The sequence below is a fragment of the Giraffa tippelskirchi genome, chromosome 1 (genome assembly GCF_054371585.1).
Source record: "Giraffa tippelskirchi isolate mGirTip1 chromosome 1, T2T-mGirTip1v1.2.pri, whole genome shotgun sequence".
Taxonomy (NCBI): domain Eukaryota; kingdom Metazoa; phylum Chordata; class Mammalia; order Artiodactyla; family Giraffidae; genus Giraffa; species Giraffa tippelskirchi.
This window is the reverse complement of record NC_137275.1, coordinates 160,371,543-160,396,970: the sequence shown is the minus strand read 5'-3', so window position 1 is coordinate 160,396,970 and position 25,428 is coordinate 160,371,543. Positions and strand designations below refer to the sequence as shown.

The following is a 25,428-nucleotide window of genomic DNA, read 5'->3' as shown; positions in this document are numbered from 1 at the left end:
TCCACATGGTCTACGGGGCTGTCATCAATGTGAATAATTTTATATATATTTTTAAAGTCTTAAGATGTAGATGGTTTATATTACTTTGTAATAATGAAACTGGCCTGAGAAATCTTGATAGCCATGAATCTTTGCTGGTTATTTTATAACAAAGTTTTTAGAAGAACTGTTCCACTAACAGATGAATCATAGAATTTCTTGTTAAAGACAAGAGTTGTAATTTGCTGAAATTTTCTGTGATGACATGTAGCTGTCAGAATTATTCTACTAGCATGTATTTCTGAAGAAATAAACTTAATTTACCCTTTCAAAGATGACTTTTTGTAATGAATGAGGGAGGGACAATTTTTTCAAGAGAAACTCGTGCTATGGAAAGAATATTTTGAAAATGGTTGTCTTGATATATTTCATTGTTACATGATTACACTTCTGAAAATAATATAGAAACTCTAAGATTGGAAATTTTTTTTAAAAACTTAGAAATATGATTTTCTAATTTGCTCAAAAATCTTCCAAGAGAAAAATTTCAATATTTTTAAATCTATTTTTTTAACAACGTAAGACTTTCTGATTGACATCGTCAGAGAAAAAAGAAATGTATTAACCAAATTTTATATGCTTTGCATAATAGTAAATGGGTTAAAAATCGAGTACTGTGATTTATTTAGCTCAACTCATTTTGCTTTCCTTCCGCTTGTATTTATATATTTTTGTGTGTTTTTTTTTAATTAGCTTATTTTCTATTTTTTTAACTTTACAATATTGTATCTGTTTTGCCATACATTGACATGAATCCACCATGGGTGTACAAGTTTTCCCCTTCCAGAACCCCTCTTGTTTTCCATTCACTAGCAGCACACCTCATAACTAAGTAAAATATATTTAATATAGAACCAGATGCTTAAGTCACATTATCATCAAATATTAAAATCAATATTTAAAACCACACAACTCTTTAGGTTTCTGGGTCCTATTAGTATAACACAGATGTTTTAATATATTAATAATTTTCATCCATGTCTTATCTTCTCCTCCCTTTTCATGCATTTTATTCCTGGTTCTTATTGCATGAACTCTGACTTCCAGTACAAAAGTGAAGAGAATTTTACTTTTGTTTTTTTAAAAAGCATGCTTACTGAAAGTTTGCTGAATAATTTACATACAGTGAAACACTCACTTTAAGCGTATAGTTAAATGTATTTTAATAAATGTGTATCCAGGTAACTATCACCTAGTATATCCAGGTATATCCAGTATACCTGGATACCTAGTGTATCCAGGTAACTATCACCGTAGTCAAAATACACAAAATAACCAGTACCTTCAATCTCCTTCACGTCATCTTTTGGTCAATCCAGACCCTTACTTCACTCCTACTCAAAACCACCTACCCCCTGGTAACCACTGATATGCCTTCTGACCCTATTAGATTAATTCTGAGGCAGGAGATAGATGAGCTGCAAGGTAGACATTTACAACTGGCCTCCTGTTTACATTTCTTGGGGTGAGAAAAAAGATGGGCTTCAGGCTGGACACTTATAACTAACCTCTTGTTTGCATTTCATGAGACAGGAGATAGGCGGGTTCCAGATTAGATATTTACAACCAGTGTCCTGTTTATACTTCAAAATAGAAATAGCAACAGAGGCTTCCCAAGTGACTCAGTGGTAAAAGAAACCACCTGCCAATGTAGGAGGTGCAGGAGATGCCAGTTCGATCCCTGGGGTCAGGAAGATCCCCTGGAGTAGGAAATGTCAACCCACTCCAGTACTCCTGCTTGGAAAAATCCCATGGACCGAGGAGCCTGGCATGCTACAGTCCGTCGGATCACAAAGAGTTAGACACAACTGAGAGACTGAGCACGCGTGTACCAGGCCACCTGACCTGTCTCCTGAGAAACCTGTATGTGGGTCAAGAAGGAACAGTTAGAAATGGATAGGGAACAACTGACTGCTTCAAAACTGGGAAAGGAGTACATCAAGGCTGCATATTGTCACCCTGCTTATTTAACTTATACGCAGAGTACATCATGTGAAATGTGCTCACAAGCTGGAATCAAGACTGCCAGGAGAAATATCAATAACCTCAGATATGCAGATGATACCTATCTAATGACAGAAAGTGAAGAAGAACTAAAGAGCCTCTTGATGAAGGTGAAAGAGGAGAGTGAAAAAGCTGGCTTAAAACTCAACATTAAAAAAGCTAAGATCATGGCATCCGGTCCGATCACTTCATGGTAAACTGAAGGGGAAATAGGGGAAGCACTGGCAGACTTTATTTTCTCGGGCTCCAAAATCACTGCAGACGGTGACTGCAGTCATGAAATTAAAAGACATTTGCTCCTTGGAAGGAAAGCTACGCAAACCTAGACAGCGTACTAAAAAGCAGAGACATCACTTTGTCGACAAAGGTCCATATTTTCAGAGCTATGGTTTTTCCAGTTGAGCACTGAAGAACTGATCTTTCAAATTGTGGTGCTGAAGAAGACTCTTTAGAGTTCCTTGGCCAGCAAGGAGATCAAATCAGTCAATCCTAAAGGAAATCAACCCTGAACATTCATTGGAAGGACTGATGCTGAAGCTGAAGAAGCTCCAATACTTTGGCCACCTGATGCGAAGAGCCAACTCACTGGAAAAAAACCTTGATCCTGGGAAAGACTGAGAGCAAAAGGAGAAGAGGGTGGCAGAGGATGAGATGGTTAGATAGCATCACCAACTCAGTGGACTGAGTTTGAGCAAACCCCAGGAGATAGCGGAGGACAAAGGAGCCTGGTGTGTTGCAGTACATGGGCTAGCAGAATCAGACACAACTTAGCGACTGAACAACAACATCATTTACCAGGTACAGGGGGCAGAGTTCTTCAGGTGCTAGCCTACTGTGTTCCTGCTTTGCCTGGCAAAGTAATAAAGCCACTCTTTCTTTCTCCTCCATAAAAAAAAAAAAAAAAAAAAGCAACAGAAACAGGGTGGATAGCTAGGCTTTGTCTCCTGAGGACACTTTAAGATAACAATTATGGCAGAACAGAGAAGGGCTAAACTTTGAGTAAAAGATCAAGAGGTCATATACTTCCCATCCGTGGGTCAAGGGAGACACTGCACATGTGCAGAAAGGCTCCTTGGGGATCAAAAAGGAGGGTGCACCACCCCAGAATAGGTAATGCCAAAGCTCCCCATAGGCCTCTGGGCTGGAATCCATCTTGGAAAAAAGTTGTGCACATATGTTGGGGAAGGTCCTAGGGCAGGTCAGATGCAGAAAAAGAAACCAGGTAATTGGTCAAAGGTAAACAAAGACCTGGAAGAACTGCCCTCTGTAAATGACTTATCTGCCCATTTACTGAGCTCCTCTTCATTAGGGAGGATACCCTTTTTCTCTGGCTGTGCATTTCTGCCCTGCTTCTGTTTCATCTGAACTGTTTCTCTGTGTGCTCTCCCACTTGTTGTACTGTGTGTCTCTAATAGTAAACTTTGTACCTGTCTTAGCAGTTTTTGCCTCCTTGAGAAATATGTTTTTCAAGGTCGGGGGTGGGGTGGGGGGGAAAGGGGCAAGGGCCAGGGGAATTTTGCTTCTAGCCTGTAGCCCCTGGTGGTCTAGTGGCTAGGATTCCTGGTTTTCATCCAGGCTACCTAGGTTCAAAAATGGGCAGGGCGCCTTGCAACTTCCTTGATGGTCCACTGGTTAAGACTCCAAGCTTCCCCTGCAGGTGGCATGAGTTCGATCCCTGGTCAGGGAACTGAGATCCTGCATGTTGCACAGGGCCATCAAAAATTCCTGGGTAGGGAACCAAGATTTCATTCCAAGCCACTGCTCAGTGCTGTTTCTCTGAGGTCAGTTCTGTTTATTTCAGTATAATAAAACAATATGTCCTTTGTGTCTAGCTTCCTTCACTCAGCTTATGTTTCTGAGATTCATCCATACTGTTATGTATAAAAGTAGTTGATTCATTTGTATTCTTAATAGCAATCCATTGTTTGGATGTACTAAAACCGACTTGTCTTCATCTGCTGATGGACATTTGGGTTGCTTCCAATGTACAAATCTTTGTGGAAACATATATTCTTATTTCTTTTTGGTAAATGCCAAGGAGTGAATTGCTGGGTCACAGTGAGAGCTCATGTTTAACTTCAAGAGAAACTGCCCAATTATTCTTGAAAGTTCTTAATGCCATTTTACATTCTCACCAACAATGTATGCAGGTCCCGCTGGCTTTATTGTCAGTCTTTTACATTTCAGCTCTGTGTGGGTGTATAGTGGGATATCATCATTTTAATTCTGGAGAATGTTTACAATGCACATAATATGTGAGCACAGTAGTATATAGTTTTCAAAATAAACTTATCTATAAATATATATTGATGGGATAGCTAAAAATGTGCACCAATTATGATACACACGCAGAGCTTTGCAGATACATAGTCATAGTTAACGATCAGGCCCCTGCCTTAAGAACCAGTCATCTAACATCCAGGAAACTGCTTTTTTAAAATATTACATTATGGTGGTTTTGAAATTTAAAAGACTCTCAGAAGGAGAGGGAACAATTTCTTGCCTTCAGGTTCCAGTCTGATACCAGTCAGCAGAGGCTGCCTGTCCACAGGGGCAGAAGGGAAACTGGGCTGCGTGTTTTCACTTCAGTTCCGTGTCCCCCGTGGTGCTGGCTCTGGTTTCACCCCTGACTGAAGTTCTTGTCCACAGAGGGTGACCCCAAAGAAAAACACGTTTCCCCTTCCAGCACTGCCCCAGGAGGTGGCTGGGCCTCAGGAGTTTCTCGGACACTTTACCTGCGGCTCATACTCAAGTTTAGGGACACTCATCTGTCATTTCACGGCTTGTTGGCAGAAAAGCAGCAGTGCAAATTCCAAGAAGCCTCAGTGGTAAGTCTGATTCAAGCAGGTCAGATGTCCAGTAATATGCGCAGTGTGATAGTTTAATCAGAGAATAGTGCAGTATTATTGCTCCTGCCTGAGAGGAGCAGACTTTTTTCTTTTCAAGAAAGCTCTTTTCAGATGGCTATTAGGTTGTTGAATGAGGAGAGGCACAAAGGAAATGCCGGCTCCTTGTGGTCTTTCAGATCATTAAAAAGTAACCCAGGTGGCAAAACCAGTTATCATTTCCTCAGCTTCAGTAGATGAAAAGAGCAAGAATGAACACCAGTCTGAGGCTACGGGATGGCCAAGCCATCAGCCCAGAGTGAGAGGATTCATCAATCCTGCGGAAAATGAGGAGTCAAAGTGATTATGTAGCACTGAGCGTGGAGGCCAACCTGTTGATGTGATATGGCTGAATTCTTTCCTTCTCGGATGTCGGTCTGGTCTTTGAAGAGTCTCACACAGCTAAACACTGATCTTGGTTTTTTTTCCCCCCCCCTTCTTACAGGACTTCCTACAGGGTGAAGCTCTTGAGCTACCTGGAACCGGCTGGGAAAGGTCAAGTTTAGGTGGGGTTGGGGGTGTGGAGTGTGATGCAAATTCACAGCCAGAGCTGAAGGAATTCAGCTGTAAGGTGTCAAGACATTTTTTTAGCAATGATTAGTAATCAACCATCTGAATGCTTGTTCATTTCACTTACCGGCAAAGTTCAAACGACACCTTTCTTATTTGGACGAATTTAAATTACAGTCTGTCCCACTCTCCCTGCTCTGCTTGCCAAGAAAATGTGTAGCTTAAATCACAGTTCCCTTAAACTGTGTAGCTGCCACCGCAGACAAATGTTTTAGGTCAACAAGCACTTTCTGCTGCTTCTCGCCTCTTAACAACCAGAATCGAATGGACCCTGAAGAGGGGGCCAACAACAGCTCTGCACATGGGGGCTGTGGGGCTGAGAGACAAAAGGTGATTGGCTGTGAGTGGAGACTCTGGCTTAGGGAGAGAAGATTTCAGAAACAGTGAGGTAAGAAGCTGCTTGAATTATGGTTTAGACATGTCAACGCTGGACACGAGGACAGTTTCCCACAGCAGAGGAACAGCAACTGTCGATGTAGGCAAGGCCCTTATTTCTCAAGGTCCCCCTCTGGAAATTGAGGAAGCTGGACATCAGTTTCAAAAGGTTGCTTTAGCCTCCAGAAGTGAAGCATTAGTTGCTCAGTTGTGTCCAACACTTGTGACCCCATGGACTTTAACCTGCCAAGCTCCTCTGTCCATGGGATTCTCCAGGCAAGAATACTGAAGTGAGTTGCCATTTTCTTCTCCAGGGGATCTTTCCGACCCAGGGATCGAACGCAGGTCCCTTGTGTTGGCAGGTGGATTCTTTACCATCTGAGCCACCAGGGAAGCCTTTCATACCCTTCTTCAAATAAAAGTTGATCCAGAAACCCACTAAGTAAAACAGATAAAAGGGGTGTTGCTCTCCTAACCATCAGGGAAATACAGATCAAAATCACCAGATCACCTTAAGTAGGACTTCTGTTTCCTAATAATAGCCAAAAATTAAGTTGGTGAGGATGTGGAAAAATTGGAACCCTCCTTATACATTGGTAGTGGGCATATAAAATGGCGCAGCCACGATAGAAAACTGGAGTTTTCAACTGGCCACTTGATGTGAAGAACTGACCCTGATGCTAGGCAAGGTTTTAAGGCAGGAGGAGAAGGGGATGATAGAGAATGAGATGGTTGGGTGGCATCACTGATTCGATGGACATGAGTTTGAGCAGGTTGCGGGAGTTGGTGATGGACAGGGAAGCCTGGTGTGCTGCAGGCCATGGGGTCGCAAAGAGTCGGATACGACTGAGCGACTGAACTGAACTGACTGATGCAAGATGAGTTAGATCTTAGAGATGTGCTGTACAGCAGAGCTTCTATACTTAACAATGCAGCATTGTGTACTTCAAGATATGTTATGAAGATAGATCTCATGTTAAGTTCTTCTCAGAACACCAAACGAAAACAGAACACAAGGACACCTTTGCAGGTGATGGACACGTTTAGTAACTTGATTGTAGTGACAATATCATAGATTACGCATATGTCATATTCTTTAAGATAATATTACACTAAGTGTGTGCAATTTTAAAGTATCTTATGCTTCAATTAAGCAAAAAAGGGAGGGTGTTAAAGGAAACAAAACCACTATCTCAGAAAGATACTTGTACTCACAAGTTCACTACAGCATTATCTACAACAGCCAAGACACAAAACAACCTATGTCCATTAATCGATGAATGGATAAAGAAGCTGACGTATATGTGTAAATATAATGGAATATTATTCAGCCATAAAACAAGGAAATTCTACCATTTATGACAACATACATGGACCTTGAAGGCCTTATGGTAAGTGAAGTAAATCAGACAAAGAAAGACAAATACTTCGTGATCTCACTTACATACGGAATTAAAACAAAACAACAACAACAAAAAACAACCAAACTCATAGAAAAAGAGACCAGAGGTCAAGGGCTGGTGAAGGAACTGGAGGAAGGGGTGTCCAAAAGTTTTAAGAAAGATAAGTACAAGGGATGTAATATACTACTTGGTAAGTATAATTAACACTGCTGTATGTTATATATGAAAGTTGTTAAAAGAGTAAATTGTAAGAGTTATCATAATGAGAAACCTTTCTTTTTATTGTATTTATATGAGGTAGTGAATGTTAACTAAACTATTGTGGTAATCATTTCATATTATCTGTAAATCAAACCATCATTTTGCATACCTTATTTTGCACAGTGATATATGTCAACTATTTCTCAATAAAACTGGAAAAAAAAGAACAAAATTGAGGTTAAAAATTATAGCAAACTTTTTAAAAGAAAAAAAAAAGAAAAAAAGACAATCAAGTTATTTTTAACCAAGTCTCAATGATGTGCAGAATACATCTGGTGTTAAGCTCTTAGCATTTCTGGCTATTCACAAAATTGGATGCAATAATATTTATCCCTGGTGGCTCAGACAGTAAAGAATCTGCCTACAATGTGGGAGACCTGGGTTCGATTCCTGGGTTGGGGAGATCTCCTGGAGGAGGGCATGGCAACCCACTCCAGTATTCTTGCCTGGAGAATCCCCATGGACAGAGGAGCCTGGCGGACTACAGTCCATGGGTCACAAAGAGTCAGACACGACTAAGTGACTAAGCACAATATTTATCCATCATTATAAACTGACATGTTGCTCTCACTATAGGGGGCTTGGGGCAGGTAGGCTCACTGCCACAAGGTCCCTTTCCTCCCTAATTCAATCCCTGAAAGGTCTTCTAGATGCATCTTTCAGAAACATTTTGGAAAATCCTTTTTAGGGGCTGTTTCATCTCTGATGTTATATAATTCCAGTGGTTCTCAAAGTGTGGTCCCCTCATCAGAAGCATTAGCATCATCAGAATTTATTAGAAATCCAAATTCTCAGTCTACATTCCAGTATGGACTGAATTAGAAACTGGGGCCAGGGCTCAGCATCTGTGTTACAGGAGCCCTGTGCGGGGGATCCTGAGGCATCCTTGCCTGAGGGCCACTTCACTATTTTCTAAGGCCAAAGTGGCAGGGTTCCTCCAAACAGTCATCAGTACTGAGGCCATCTGAGGATAACCTTGCAGATTTGGGCCAGCAAGGGAAATTCCTACCAGGAAAAGAACACTGGAACAGCTATGAATTTCTCAGAACTGGGTATCAGAGAACTGCTTATCAGGCTGCCCTGCCCAGTCTGCAGAAGCTTTGAGAAGAGTTGGGAACCTGTACATCTTGTAATGTTTTGATATTAGAAAAGGAATAATACTGGACTTCCCTCGTGGTCCAGTGGCTAAGAATCCACCTGCCAATGGAAGGGGCATGGGTTTGATTCCTGGTCTGGGAAGATCCCATATGATGTGGGGCAACTAAGCCTGTGTGCATCCTAGAGACCATGCTCTGCAACAAGAGGAGCCTGAGCACTGCAACTAGAGAGGAGCCTCTGCTCCTGCTTAGCTGCAACTAGAGAAAAGTGATGCACACCAACAAAGATCTGGTGCAGCCAAAAATACGTAAGTTAATTTTTTTTTTTAAGTTTAAAAAGGAGTAATACAAATTACAGTTTAGAGCACCCTGTACTTTTCTTTCATAACCACTACTTAAGAGTTTCTAATTATATATTTGTGTGGTTATTCTATCATGAGCTCCATGAGGACAAGGAGCACGTCTAAATACAGATGTTACGGTCCCCAAGTTTAGCATGGGACCTGACATATATCAGCTACTTAACTAAAAAAAAACTGTTTTTTATGAATTAGGGTTATGTTAGACCAGGAGTCAGCATTACCGCCCAAAGGAAGATCTGGTCCACTCTCTCTCTCTGCATGGCCTGCAAGCTAAGAATGGTTTTTGTATTTTTAAATGACTGGGAAAAAATAAAAAGAAGGATACAGCCTGACATAGGAAAATTAAATAACATTCCATTTAAGAAAAATGCATTTCAGTGTTCATAAATAAAGCTTTATTGAAATGTAAAAAAATACAAAGGAGTAAGAAAGGAAATTTCAAAATTCAATTTAAACACACACATTTGAAAAATGTGCTCTGCCTGGTCCCATGCTTCTCACTGTGGCCTGGCCTCCCAGCTCAGTTGATCTGTACAGAGATGAAATGAGACCCCATAATGATGCTGATAATAACCATGACAGCAATAAAAACTGCTAGAGAATGTCAGACATCGATTTTCTCATTCAGTTCTCTTAACATCTTCATGAGGGATTATCATTATCTACAATTTCATAGGTGAAGAAAATGAGGTAGAGAAAGATCAAGTAACTTGTTACGGTGGGCAGAACAATCACAGCTCCCCCCAATCCCGGCAAGTGTCTACATCCTATTCCCTGGAAACTTACAAATGTGTTACTTTACATGGGAAAGCGATGTAAATGGGAGTAAATTAAGGATTCTGAGATGGAGAGATTACCAAGGCTATCCTGGTGGACCCAATATAATCACAAGGCTCTTGATATGACAGAAGCAGGAGAGTGAGAAAAGGAAAAGTGATGCTTCCGAAGCCGAGTGATGTAGTCACTGGCTAAGTGAGGCCAGCAACCTCCAAGGGCTGCAAAAGGCAAAGAACAGATCCTCTCTTAGAGTCTCCAGAGTGAGCACAGCTCTGTGTCATTCTGATCTTACCCCATGAAACCCACTCCAAGTCTCTAACCTCCAGAACTATAAGATAATAAATACACATCGCTTCAGTCGTGTCTGACTCTGTACGACCCCATAGACGGCAGCCCACCAGGCTCCTCCGTCCCTGGGATTCTCCAGGCAAGAACACTGGAGTGGGTTGCCATTTCCTTCTCCACTAAGTTTGTGTTAATTTGTTACAGCAGCAATTAGGAAACTAATACGCTTGTCAAGGTCACACATCCATTAGGCCATGGATCAAGAATGAAACCCCATGCTGTATGATTCCAGAACCTGCATCATCACTTCTAATACTGGCAAAGGTGTTGAGGACCTACCCTACAGGGAAGAGAATATTGAGTGAGATGAAGAGGCATCGACATTCTCTCCCAAGAGGCCTTCTTGCCTTACCCATCACCAATCCAGCTACAAGAATTATTTCCTGGGCAGGGTTTTGTGGCAAATGGGGTGGCATTCCATGTGGACTACCTCAGACAGCTCCCCTATTAAGTATGTTACTACTTGATCTTGCCACAGAGGAAGGTTTCCTTCTTATATGGCAGACCTACTTGCCTGTTTAAGCACTTCACAACAGATGGCTTGAGAAGAAAAAGATGCTTTTCTTCTGGCTCCTGGATGAACTATTTACAGGGGTAAGAGCTCCAGCTTCTGGAAAACACATTCACCTCTTCACCTCCAAGGGAACCACTAGTCACTGCTTACCTGGATGCTGAAGAAGGAGGGGGCAGTGAGGGTCTGTGTCTCAGAAGCCATGTCCGATCCTCATGACCTAACTTCTCCAAGGTTCTTCCTCATCTGTCATGTGGATATGATATTATCTGCCCCAAGCACCTCAAAGACTCTTCCTGAAGAACTATGAGTTCATAGATATGAAAATACAACCTAAATTCTAAAAAGTCATCTATGCAAAATGGGTATTATTATTTTTTAATGGATTTGTTATGGCCACCTTTTAACTTTACTATCAGCGCAAAAATAAAAAGTGTTGATGCACTGGATGGAATTTGGTGACTCAGGTTTTTGGTGTCTATGGGAGATAACAAGGGAGAAGTTAGCTATTAGAGACACTAAAAAAAAAAAACGGAGAAAAATCCTCCTTAATGCAAAGAACGAACTCGTATCAGAAAACTTCAAAGTATACGTTCTTTCTAGTATTCAAGATTAAAAATTAGAACGACCTTTTCAATAAATTACCTTCTATTATTTGGGAAGAGATTAGCAACATATTTAGGGTAGAACCCCATGAGAACTCAAGGGTTTTTCAAAAATCTCATTGTTGGCAGTAACGGATGAAAATGGAAAGAGGGGCAGTTCATTTTTCTACATCTTTAAGGACTCAAGCCAAATCACACCACTTATCTGATGGTTCTCTAAACAGCCAAGCTGATGGGAATTGTTCCTTACAGTGACATTTCTTGTCTCTACCATTCATATGCACTTGGCGTTCACTGTCCTATGGCAAGAATTTCACTTGTGTGAAACCCAACTGGAGGACAAATTACTTGAGGGGAGAAATCACATCTCATATGTACTCTGTCTGCACAGAGCTTATTAAAGTACAAAGTACATCAGATCAGATGTGGACTGAGTTTCTAGGTAATCTCTGCCCATCCCTAAAGCACACACAACAAATCACCCCTGGTTTCACACATGCTTTCAGTATCACCCCCTCTGCTCCATCACTTTGACCCTCCTCCTTGATTTACTATTATGTTTCTTCTCCGTCAGCTTCCTGTCTGGAGACTAAAGTCAGGATCCTGAATCCTGATCCTGTAGTACTTGCTGTGGCACACCATGCAGAGTCTTCCTTCAGGACCAAGGCATCATTCCCCAGAGGCTGGGAATGCTGCAGATGATGGCTCTCAGCTGAGCTTTGGTCTACAAACTTCCCTCAGCCTGGGAAAACCACCTTCCCCAAGGTTACACTCCTTCCTGAGGAAGTATATATAAAAAATGTGAAGCATAAAAGCCCTTGCCTCAAGGTGGTTCAACTCTGAAACATTTCCCCAGCTCAAGAATTCCCTGTGGGTTTGCCTGAGCTCTTTATTCCAACTACACTGTAGCTTAACTCCTCCTCTGCCCAATTTTATCCTAGTTCCTTCACAGGTCAGATTCCTGAGAGCCTTCTGCAATAAATTTCCTGCATGTAAATCTGTGCATCACCATCTGTTTCCTAGGGAACCTGTTCTAAGCCAGATCTTACACAAAAATAAGGGAAAGATAAACAATGCCCACAGCAAGAGGGACTGGGGAGGGCTGTCTCAACTAACACCAAACCAGTCTGATCTGGCCATGGCTGCCAACACCTGGCAGTGAATACGGCCACCAGCCTGGCCATCCCATGCCAGAGAAGTGATGTATGACCACCTGTGTCCTCTCCATCAGTACTACCCACTCAAACTTTCTTTGATGAGGGACATATTCCATACTTTCATTGTCTACTGCAATAGCCATTAGCTACTTGTGGTTACTAAGCACCTGAAATGCAGCTAGTGAGACTAAGAAATTTAATTTTTTTTATATTTACATATAAAGAGCCATATGTGTCTAATGGCTGCCATATTAGACAAAGCAGCCCTAGATTATGAACCCAGCAGATTTAGAAATGCAATGTCACAACATTTCCAATTCTACCTGCTTTTAATTCCACTACTCATGACCTAGAAATACTTGGTCTGACTCCTTGAAAGTCATCCTAATGAGACACAGGTAGGAACTATGTGCTAGTAAAATCGAATTAAGTGGTCCAATAATGATTATGAACATTGTGAAATCTAAGAGCCAGAGAGCTTTGCTGTAAGCTTAAGCTGATTACAATACATAAATCTATTCATGACTGTTTACTCTCATAGTCTTTTAATTTCCAGCCTTTCAAAGAATTTATCATCGAGATGGAGAGGCATCTGTGTACAATTTTAACTTAAGAAACATCCTCTTCCTTGACTATGTACGTGTATACATTTGATTGATGTCTTCTCCCCACTCCCATTTGGTCTATATGCGGAGGGCTTCAGCTCTATGTTTCATAAGAAAAGAAAAAGAGAGCAAGAAATAGCTGCCCTTTTGAGGTGGGCCAACTCACAGGCTGGGAACTCAGGGGAGACCTTTAGTTCTGCCCTGTTTCTTGGACAAAGATGGTCTCTTATTATTGACCCAGAAATGTCAGATGGGGCCCAGGGTGAGAGCACATGACTGCACCTGGGCAGATTCACGACTATCGCGCAAAAAATAACTAAATGTGCGTGCCCTCCAGACAAGCAGTCATTTCCATCATCTCATCATCTGAGGGTCAGCCCTTACAAAATCAGCTTTAGCCACTGAATGCAACTAAAATTGAATTCAATGCAAACTGAAAATATTCTGTTTATTTAAAGCCCAGAAGCCTTTTGTGAGAAGAATCCAGGGGCAGGCAATGGTAGTTAAATTTGTACATTTTTCTTTCTTGTTACAGTTTTATCTTTTCCGAGCAATTTAATGAAGACTCCAGAGGAAAGAATTAAATGTCTGCTGGTTCAATTACTGAATAATGAAAAGGTGGAAAGGAGCACCATGCGCTGTGTGCCGAGTGGCCAGCAAAGCCTATTCTTAGAGTGGAAATCTTTTCTGTGCTGTTCAAACTCACCTGTGTCATCCGCAAGTTGTACAGACAAGTGTTGGCAGAAGAAGCAGAAACAAGAGCCCTGGTGTAGATCTTCCTCTGCAAGGGTGATAGGCCTGGCCCACAGGGGGCATCGTATGACACCCACAGTAGCAGCCAGGAACATGGCCATCCTTCAAGAAGATTCTAACCAGCCCTGGCCCTGAATGCATTCGTAACTAGCCTGTCCTTAGGACCACACGCCAGGAAGGCCTCAGGGGCAGAGAAGACTTGCCAGCAAGGATTCCAAGGATACTTTACAGTCCCCGTAGCATTTGGAAAACTACCCCTGCCCCACACCTGCCCTAGCCATACTACAGGAAGATTACAGAAACACAAAAATCCTCCCTGCATGCTAAAACCAAAGACAAAATAAAGTGATGATGCTTCAGAATTCTTTAGAACATGGGTTTGCTGCTGCTGCTGCTGCTGCTGCTGCTAAGTCGCTTCAGTCGTGTCCGACTCTGTGCGACCCCATAGACGGCCACCTACCAGGCTCCACCATCCCTGGGATTCTCCAGCCAAGAACACTGGAGTGGGCTGCCATTTCCTTCTCCAAGAACATTGGTTTAAATGCTTTAAAAAAAAAAAAAAGTCCCCCTGGAAATACTATGCAAGGAAATAGGCAGTGAAGTGTAGACTGTTCTTTCCTCAACACCCAGGATGACACTGTATCTCTGCTCATGCTGGAGCCTCCCTGAAACCTGTTCAGTAACATCAGAAGACTCAATGGACAAGTCATTGTACAGCTGCTTTTTCACCTTTGAATTCTTCTTGGTTTATTTAAGAAAATTGCTTTGTTCTTGCAAAACACACACTGAAATGTTTAAGGATAAAAGGCTACGATGTACATAAGTAACCCATATGAAAAAATGTGTGTGTCTCTATCTGCATACATATATATATATAAAACATATACATACACACACACACCTGTATTTGTGTATACATATTCGCGTACATGTGTGTTTGTGGATAGTGAAAGTGAAGCAAGAGTAAATGATAAAGCAAATGGGATAAAATATGAACAACAGGTGAATCAAGCTAAAGAGAACTTGGGAAGCTTTTGAATTACTATTTTTTTTACAACTTATTTGTAAGTCTGAAATTAAATAAAATAGTTTAAATAAAATAGTTTCAAAGTTTAAAACAATACAAAGTTTTACAATTTTAAATTCTTTCTCTTTTCTTCTCCATATTGGCTTCTTGCTAGAGACCTTTATAATTAGCCAGTGTACCTACTGGGTAAAAGTGTCCGTGCCGGTAGCCCTGCTCTGCAAGAAGGCAACTGTCCCGCTGACGTGTTTAATCAGGCTGAGAATTCTCTTGGAGAAACCAATTACAGATGGTTCTGGAACAGCTCCTCCCATGGTGTGCTGGTGATGACTGGGGCTGTGTGCTGGGGCTGGGGACAGGACTGTGTCTAGAGAGTGCATGAGGATCTCAAGCTAATCTCTTCCTCCCTTCCCTTAAAATATTACAACCAAAGGCATTACATTTTTAAAAATAACTACTGAGTGTGTCTCAAGCTACCTTAAATATGTGAGAAAATAAACTATGATAAAGAAGAAATCTCTAATGCTTCTCTCTCTCTTTTTTTTTGGTATCTGATACAAGAGACAACAACAACAATCTATCTATCAGAATAGAGGCTCTTTAAACACAAGAATACTACTTAATTATTTCTGTTTCTCCTATACTCTCCCAAGAAACAGAACTGTGGGATGCAACTGAATGAAGATGTGATTAAATGAATGCACAACCCCCAAGACAAAGTTCTACATGCAGTTCCTTCTGCTGAAGACTGCATTTTGAAATCTATCACACATTGAAGCAGAGACATTTTTATCTATGGGTTCTCTCTATCTAAGTTTATATTCTTTTCTTTTCTTTTTAGAATTCTGTATTTAAATCTTATTTAGAACTCCATGAAGAGAAAAGGTGAGATACTAACTGGGAGAAGATATTTTTTCCCATATAAAACTGAATAGAATTAATATCCAGAATATACACATCATTCCTACAAATGAATTAGACAATAAAACAATTCAAAAGAAACATCGTCCAAAAAACTGGAACAGGTATTTCATGGAAGAGAAGAGATGGTCAAACACCATGCAAAGATGCTCAAAGTCATTAGTGGTTAGAAAATACAAATTAAAACCACAAATATGTAATAAACACCAGACTGACAAGAATTTCAAAGCCTGACAATATCAAGTGCTTGCAAAGTTGTAGACTAACAGCACGCTCATTATCTGCTGAAGGGAGTGAAAACTGGAGCCACCACTTTGGAAAACCAGTTGACATCACAGAACAGAGGTGAAGTATACATGACCTATTACCCATCAGTTCTACTCTTGGGTATATACTGAGATAGGTGGAGAGTGTGTACAAGAATACTCATAATAATACTTGTATAATGTAAGTCATCCAAATTCTATCCACAGCACACTGCACTAGCAACTTAATGCATTTCATATAACAGAATGCTATCCAATGTTGATGAGGGCTATATGCATCAACAAAATGACCCTCAGAAGGAACATGCTGGGTTAAAAAAGCAAATTATAGGATACATACATTATGATCCCATTTATGGAAAGTTCATTAAGATTTGTTTTAGGAATAGAAACACATGTGGTAAAACTATAAAGAACAGCGTGCAAATGACCAAGAAAAATTCAACATAGCGGTTACCTCTGTTTAGGGCAGAAAAGAAGAGTGAACAGGACAAGACACGTGAACCTTTAATAGAAACACTAACAGCCTATTCCTTAAAAGACATAGTGGACACATATTCATTGTATCGTTATTCTTGATATTTTACAAATGTACACATTTTACAAATATTAATATGTATGGTAAGTGAGTGCTCACTCAGGCATGTCTGACTCTTGGTGACCCCACAGAATGTAGACCACAAGGCTTCTCTGTCCATGTGATTTCCCAGGCAAGAATGCTGGAGTAGGCTGCCATTTCCTACTCCATGGGGTCTCCTCAACCCAAGGATCGAATCTGCGTTTCCTGCATTGGCAGGCAGATTCTTTACCAGTGAGCCAATGGGGAGGCCCCCATTAATAGGTATACATTTAATAAATATTCTTTTGTGTGTACTCAATATTTAATAAAAATGACTCTTAAGAATTGGTTAGTAAGCCAAAGACCAAAAATATTTTATCCAAGGCTTGCTGGAAGAAGGAAGTGAAACAACATGCTGGCCATCAGGCCCTGGCACTCCTTCCTTCCAAACACGGCATGCTGCCTACTGGTCTCCAGTTCCTCCTGGGTCATTCAATCCAAACTCAGCCATCACTCAGAGCTACCAACTGTCCCAGGTCAGAGGAAAGTTTCAGGATGTTCCTCAGAAACAGCAGGCAAGCTTCCCTTTCTGTCTGCAATTCCAGCCCTCATTTAAGCATAGGCCTCCTCCAGGTGTGAATGACAAGCACATCACCCTGATCACGTTTGTGCACATACACTTCCAACTCTGCAGCTTGATTGGGTTATTACTACTTCCAAATATTACTGAAAGCTACTATTACTGACTCTTGACTTTGACTTATTCTCCAGTATTTGTACACATTTCATAATGATAATGGAGCACCACATTTAAAACAAGCATCTCCCTGTCCTCCAGTCAGAACCTGCAATCTGAAAAAGCTCCTTGAAACATACATCTCTCCATGCTCCAACTACTACCATGTAGCAACCATCCCTTAAACCAAAACTGAAATTTAAAGTGAGTGGTGTAGTTACTGTCAGTACAGCATTGAAAAAAAAAAATCAACCTAGGTCCAGGGATGTCTGACTCCTCACCTTAGTAGGTCATTAAAGATAAGAAAGCATTTACCTTCCCCATCTGCCCATCTGCCACCCAGTGGATAGGGAAGAAGAAAGTTTTGGTATATTTTTAATATTGTGAACTTTTTTAGATAATTGTTTTCATTATCAATTACTACAATAAAGGTGGGCTCCTTCAGCAATAACATCCCAACAGAAAAAAAGATCAGACTGGTAAAAAAAATTCTTTTATATGACTTACCTTGAAAAGTCCATCACTAAGTCCCCTATAAAAATACAACCACTTACCTCAGCATATTGTGCTACTGAACTGGCCTCAACTGCATAGACTCTACGAGCTCCATTCTGTACAGCAAAAAATGACAGCATTCCTGATCCACAACCAACATCCAAAACAACCTGGAAGGAAATGAGAAGACAAAAAGGGGTGAAAACACATACCAGAGCTTTGAGATCAGACAATTAAAGTACTAGCTTTGATTTTTACAAGTAGTCTTACTTTGGCCAAGTTATGAATCTCACTGAGACTCCCTTTTCTCATATGTTAAACATGGTTAGTAACTCCCACCTTTTAAGGTTTTCTGTAGGGATTAATATGAAGTGTGTACAAAGTACTTGGCACATAATTGGTTTTTCTCAAATTATTGCTATCATTACTAGTTTCTTTGTTACATGGTTTGCTTTTAGGATATTTAGGACCAATAAAAGTAAAGCATCACGAATGAATTTGCTTATCCTAAATATCAACATGAACAAAATGAAAACTGTCTCCAATAATTCTTAGAATTACATATATATATATATATATATATATATATATATATATATATATATATTCAGAAAAAACTGACGATAAAGTCTTTCACCCACACAAACTGGGATATAAGCTTTTATTCTAGGCACCCCCTCAAAAAAGTTGTGGTGGTTTATATGAAGGGTAGAAGGGTATTAAGACAGTGGACAGATAGAATTTACAGAAACTTTTCTTCTAGGACTTAAATCAACAAAACCACCACTCACTGGCACAAAAGGACAAGCCAATATTTGGACCTGCATGCTGAGAGGAAGAGGTAGATGGTATGGACTGGATCTCTGGCCCCACACACTGCTGAAGCTGAGGTCTAAAGCTCAGTGTGATGGTTGAAACCTTAGGATTCTGTATTTCTGCCGTATCTTTTATTCTTAGCATCTTTTAGCACTAGCTTTGAGCAAGGCATTTCACGTGGCTCAAGCCCTCACAATAAATGTATGAGTAGATAGCATTATCGTGCCCACTTGTAAGATGACTAAACTGAAAATCAGAGACACTGAATGAGCCCAATTTCACCTAGCAGTAAGCAGGGTAACTAGGAGTTGAATCTGGGCATTTCTGCCTTCCAAGCTCATGTTTCATAAAATCACACACTGGTTACTTAAGTTCATTTTTATAAATCTGACATTTTAACCCAGCAATACCAAGAGGCAATGAATGACAGGAAACAAAGTTTTGTTTTTTTTTTTTTTTCAGGAAAAATTTATAGCAGGAAAAATTTTCCAAAAAGTGGGAAATATTGGAGGTCGCACATTCGTGTGTGTGTGTGTATTTTAATTGCAATATCATACTGTGCTGACACAGATTTGGTGCCATTATTCTAAGAGAACATGCTGTTAGTAACGGGCTCACAGTGCTCACTTGTATTAATTCTAGAGCTGTGGCTGTATGCCATATGGTCTCATAGGGCCTGGGTAATTAGGAGCATTACCAATTTAAAATGTCACCCAGTCTCTGGAATTTGCCGTCAGGCTGCCTATACTTTTAGAAAGACCGCTATTTATTTCTCCCCATCCTCCCTAGGAGCGTCATCTTCACATGGTTCTGGTTTACTGCAAGAACACTCACGACTGCTGGCTAAAGAACAGAGACTCTGTAGGTTGGACAGTGCAACCCACGGCCCCCTCAAAAGATACACCACACCCGGAAGAACTTTTCCAGAATCTTCTTCAATTAAAAATAGAACACCTTCAATTCTTCAGTTCAGTCCAAAATAGGGATACAAAATTAAGACATGATAGAAACTGCACCTGCTTGCTCTGGTGACAGGTGCCCCAGAAATGTGTGAAGGGAACATTTTATTAGGGTCTCACGAGGCACGTCTTAGAGGAGTGTATTTCAGTGCTCCTGATCCTGCAGACTAAAAAGCAAAGACATGTTTAACCACTAGGAGAGAGACAGTGGAGAGAGGGAATGAGGAGAGAGAGAAAAGAGGTGAGAGGGAGCCTGATGTGGTTCAACTTTTTCCCAAATTAGGACTTGAAGTAGGAAGACGCTTTGACAGACCCAGACCCTATCTAGAGAAGAGATGAAAACTATTCCCAAATACCTTATTTCAATAACTAATTTCAAGTCAAAACAACCTTATTCATTTGGGTGATTTCAAAACAGAGCATAGCCCTTGAAAAAGAATCTGATCGTTCTCTAGCATTATCCAAATAATGCCATCTGTTTCCCGCTTGTGTGTATATTTAAAAAGTTAACAAGTGAATTTTCAGTCTGGGGCTTGTAGAAGAGGGAGCGGAGAGGGACGGACATTCTGCCTTGTCTACGTAGAGCCATGAAATGCTGGAAACAAAGCTGAGGGAGGCTGAGAATACAATCTCTGGTGAAAAATGAAAGAGTCAAAGCAAATATTCAGCCTCTAATGGAAACAGACTCCCTTGGCCCTTTCCAACTGGGGTTTTCCAGACTAGGAAGAGAGAGGGCATTAACGCAGATAATTCTTTTACACCTTCTTATCTGGCACCTCAGGAAGCCTTGGAGCTGCCACTAATCACATTTTCTTGTCCTCACAGAAGATTATATTGAGCCCATTTTTTATTCTACCATTGGGAGGCCATCACAGAACTGGGTATGCTTGAGGACCTTATATTTCCTGATCCTAGAGAAAACTCTCTCCCCGCAGAGACAAAAAAGAGCCATAAAATCCCCTTTCACGTGTAAAACAGTGTGTAGTTTCCAAAGGACGTTCCCTTGACACTCTCTATGTGGTCCTCACGACTCCCTGGGATACAGAGTACGTGGTTAGGGCCCCATTGTACTGAGAAGGAAACAGGCTTGGAGAGACTGTTTTCAGCCAAAGGTAACACGGCTGGTAAGGGGCAGGGCTGGATGAGAATGCAGTGCTCAGCTCTTAGCAGCATCGTGGCCATCTTTCTGCACAGTGACAAATGGGAAGCGTGGACTCTGAAGAGATGCAAGTCTGACCACACCGCACTCTGACTAAACATTTCTGATGGCTCCATGTTATTGGACTCTGGTTGGGATCAGCCAAGAGAAAGGATGACAGGAGGTCAGAGGGAGCGAGGACCCCAAGGTCAGGGGACCTATTCTCCTGACTTCCTCCCTCCTGGGTCTCCATGAATTGGTTGTGTCTCCTCCACCAAAGCCACAGCTCTGCTGGGCTTCCATTTCTTACAGCTCTATTGTCTCAGGTTTCCAGCAACCACTCTTTCCTCTCTCCTCCTTTAGGCCTAGGGGTGGTAACAGGTCTCCACTCTTGCTGCTGCTGCTGCTGCTAAGTTGCTTCAGTCGTGTCCGACTCTGTGCGACCCCACAGACAGCAGCCCACTAGGCTCCGTCGTCCCTGGGATTCTCCAGGCAAGAATACTGGAGTGGGTTGCCATTTCTTTCTCGAATGCATGAAAGGAAAAGTGAAAATGAAGTTGCTCAGTCGTGTCCAACTCTTCTAGTGCTAGGGAATTTCACCATTTCATGCTGGTTCCCTATATTCTGTCCACAGCATTGTAAATGGTCCTGTCGTTTAACTCTCCTAAAACACCTTGTTGGGTATGCCGCGTCTCTCCTGCAGGAACCCTGGCTGTTACACCACCTCTTCCTTCTGTTCCCCAGCAGGGAATATTTCCTTAACCTTCGCTCCCCTCCCAGGCTAAGTCGAGTGCTCCAGCTCTATGCTTTTTTTATCATCACCTACTCAAGCCGTCCCACTGCAACATTCACCACAGTTCTACTTTTTCAAGGAGGAATTATCTGATTAATTTCTGCTCCCTGATCTGGATCCTAAGCTTCATTAAAGGAGAGACTTCTATCTGTTTCTCAGGACACTGACTAAATCGTTGTTAAACAAACTGAACAAATAGAAATGGGTCTCACTACCACAGAGAAGGAACATATCCATGATCCAAAAGATACAGTGCAAATCCATTACCTCCACGAGAAAACACCTTCTACTGGTATAACACATCCATTTCAGCCTTGTGATCTTAATAAGCACCCTTCAAAGGATGACTTTCCTTTGATGGTACCATACCATCATCACATTACAATCTAGTTAGCTCTGGTTTACCATGTTCCTCTAGAGACATGAGACATGAGCATGAGAATTCATGCTCAGCTCCCCCTGGATACACATGCAGTTAACTACAGAAGTGGCTAATTTGGGGCTCATATGGGGCAGCAGCAGAAAACGGTATGAAATCCTTGCCAGGACTAATGGGGAAAAGTCAACAATCAGTCCATGTAACAATGGTTCAAAGTTCTGTGAATTTTTTTGTAATTAAAGTTCAAAAAAATATTTAAAACATAAGGTCATTTCACATGTACAGATGATTTTAATTACACGCTCTTACGGTTTCCTGGGCAAAGAAATCTTGCAAAATGTTTGGACAGGGCTAAAAAAGCTCCAAGAGGGTTCAGAGATATTTATCAGGATTTACTAGGTTAAAATTAACAAAGAACACCCAGGTCCTTATGAAAACATGAAACAAAACTACCCTGGAATAATAAGGAAAAAATAAACATGCACGATTATTTTTATACTTACTTTGTACTATGCTTGTTTAGTACCTTTACCTTATTTATTCATGATGATGACTATCAAATGTGGGCACCCTTATTTTCTCCATAGTACAGATAAAGAGACTGAAAATTAGACGGAATTGAAGTCATATGCTTAATCAATGGCAGAGATGAGATAAAAACAAATGTACCTAACTGAAACGTTATGCTATTAGCCACTTCCCTCAGTTTTGATTCAAAGCTTTTTCTGTGTGCCGTTGAGGCTACAATAATACTGGTCACATTTAGTCTTCTTTTCACGCCACCAGTTTTACAACTATCTTCCAGGATTGAGATCCTGACTATCCCACAATCAATTCTTCAAGTTGTTATGTATTCACTGTTTCTTTATCTGCTTGAGGGTATCAATGGCTGCCCTGAACTGCAAACCCCAACTGTCATTTTTGTATGCCTCATACTCCTAAATTGTGTCCTACCACTTGGCATTTCACGGCCATTGCTGCTTCTTCCAGATATTATTTTATTACATCCACAGATACCACCATCGAACCATCCCAAGTTACAAGAACCCCATGCTTTTGCAATGTCATGTAATTTATCATCATAGCTATCTGGGTTATGATGGGCTCATAGTTCATAGTTATGGGCTTCCTACCCCACAGACTACACCCAACTCTTCCAACAACCAAATTGCTAACTAATAGGCTGACTGAACAGCTTCTAGGTAGGAACAGAATAACTGAACTACATAGCTTTCTGCAGGCCACACCTGTCACTCCGGCTTTTGTCAGAGAAGAAAAATTCCAAATCACCTCAAGAGCTATAGGAGACATCCCTTTGGGGCCTCCACAACTAAGTTTAAATCCTGTTCAACTAATTGGCACTTTCAGTATGGCAGAAGAGTTCTTCAGTGACAGCTCCTCATAAGACAGAACTCTACAACTGTTCTGCAGTTAAACTGGCTTTCAACAAAAGAGTTGCCTGTACTTAAATAATGAATATTTAATACTTAAGAGCACCCTTGTTTCATCTCACCTTGTTTCTTCTGGCAGAGGACAGATAAACTCATCACCAATCTTTTCACCACTCTTTCACCAGTTCTTCAACTACTTTTCTCTATTATTATGGAAAATACAGAGATGCTGATTACTCTCAGCTTCTCTCCCCATGATTATTCCCCTTCATATGCTGCCAACAGACTCAGACAAGCTCATTCAGCTCTAAAGCCTTTGGCATGCAATCATTCATCAGACATCAACAGTGACTCCTACTACCCATTGTGCCAAATACTGCTAGATGCTGGAAATGCGGAGATGAAAATGACCTGTCTAGTAGGGAGAAGTACAATAATGTGTTCTACTAGCAATGATAGTATTCTATAACAGGCATAATGAAAGCATGAAAGAGGAATAGTCTGCTCTACTAAGGAGTCGGCAAAGACTTCATTGAGATGACCCAAACAGTGAAAACTGACAGATATGTTGATGTGTGTCATGTGAATGGAGGGAGTGGCGGGAGTTTCAAGCTGAAAGCATATGAAGGCACCAATGAATGATAGAGCCGATCATGTTTGTTGCTCAGTCGCTCAGTCATGTCCGACTCTTTGCAACCCCGTGGACTGCAGCACGCCAGGCTTGCCTGTCATGTCTGGGAGGCAGCAAATTTTCTCAGGAGCATGATGTGTGTGGTAGGGACAGAAGTTGGGCAAATGGTTGAGAAATTAACAGCGCAAAAGCAAAGGGTGATGCTTGATTATAAATGGTCTTGTATACAACACTAAGAGCTTGGACTTAATCCTTAAGCAAAGAAGGAACATAAAAATGTTTTCAGTGGAAGAATTATTTCATAGTTGGATTTCAGCAGCATCAGTATGGCATAGATTGGAGGGCAAGAGATCAGAGGTAGCAAAGCAGACACTGGTAGTTCCTAATCACCATCAGTCCCTTCTTCCTTCCTATCAGAACCTCACTCTGTATGATTTACCCTCCTCTGTGTGATTAGCCATCCCCAGTCCCAGGCTGGGAAACTCAATGTTCAAAAAACTAAGATCATGGCATCTGGTCCCATAACTTCATAGCATATAGAAGGGGAAACAATGGAAACAGTGAAAGACTTTATTTTCTTGGGCTCCAAAATCACTGCGGATGGTGACTGCAGCCATGAAATTAAAAGATGCTTGCTCCTTGGAAGGAAAACTATGACCAACCTAGACGGTGTACGAAAAAGTAGACATTACTTTGCCGACAAAGGTCCATATAGTTAAAGCTATGGTTTTCGCAGTAGTCATGTATGGATGTGAGAGTTGGACTATAAAGAAGGTTGAGCACCAAAGAATTGACACCTTTGAACCATGGTGTTGGAAAAGACTCTTGAGAGTCCCCTGAACTGCAAGATCACACCAGCCAATCCTAAAGAAAATTAACCTGAATATTCATTGGAAGGACTGATGATGAAGTTGAAGCTCCAATACTTTGGCCACCTGATGCAAAGAGCTGACTCACTAGAAAAGACCCTGATGCTGGGCAAGATTGAAGGCAAAAGGAGAAGAGTGTGGCAGAGGATGAGATGGTTGGATGGTATCCCTGACTCAATGGACATGAGTTTGAGCAAGCTCTGGAAGATGGTGAAGGACAGGGAAGAATGGCGTGCCACAGTCCATGGGGTCACAAAGAGTCGGACACAACTGAGCAACTGAACAAGTCCCAGACAAAGGAACCTGATGGGTTCAGGGCAATCATAAGTGGTTCTTTTTCTCTTGCCAGTGATGGCTTTTTTGCTGTGTGTAATACAATATTGCTAATAAGACCAGAGGGGAAGTCTGTTGGGAGCTACTGGAAAATTTTCTGCCTTTTAAGACAGACACACGAGAAAGATGCTACTTCCTTCTTGGAAATGATTAAATTTAAATGTGATGCTCAGAGGAATTGGATTAAAACACCTCAGAATCTCACTACCTCCAGCATTTCAGCCAATTTTAATAGAATTTCCTCCTACTTGAGGTCAAAGTTATCTTAACTGGTACAAGTAGGGAAACTATTTGGAAAATATTTGCAATACTCCAGGAAAGACACAGTAAGAATGAGAACTAAGAATCAGCTGCAGGACAATGGGGAAG

General features: G+C 41.2%; 1 pseudogene across 1 annotated transcript in view; it reads right to left on the bottom strand.

Moving 5' to 3' along the window:
• Positions 1-25,428, bottom strand: part of LOC145516332 (histone-arginine methyltransferase CARM1-like) — a 244,702-nt pseudogene that overhangs the window by 94,597 nt on the left and 124,677 nt on the right. The window contains exon 5 of the transcript XR_014061308.1: positions 17,810-17,920. The product of XR_014061308.1 is annotated as a histone-arginine methyltransferase CARM1-like (transcript). The remainder of the gene's footprint in view (positions 1-17,809; positions 17,921-25,428) is intronic.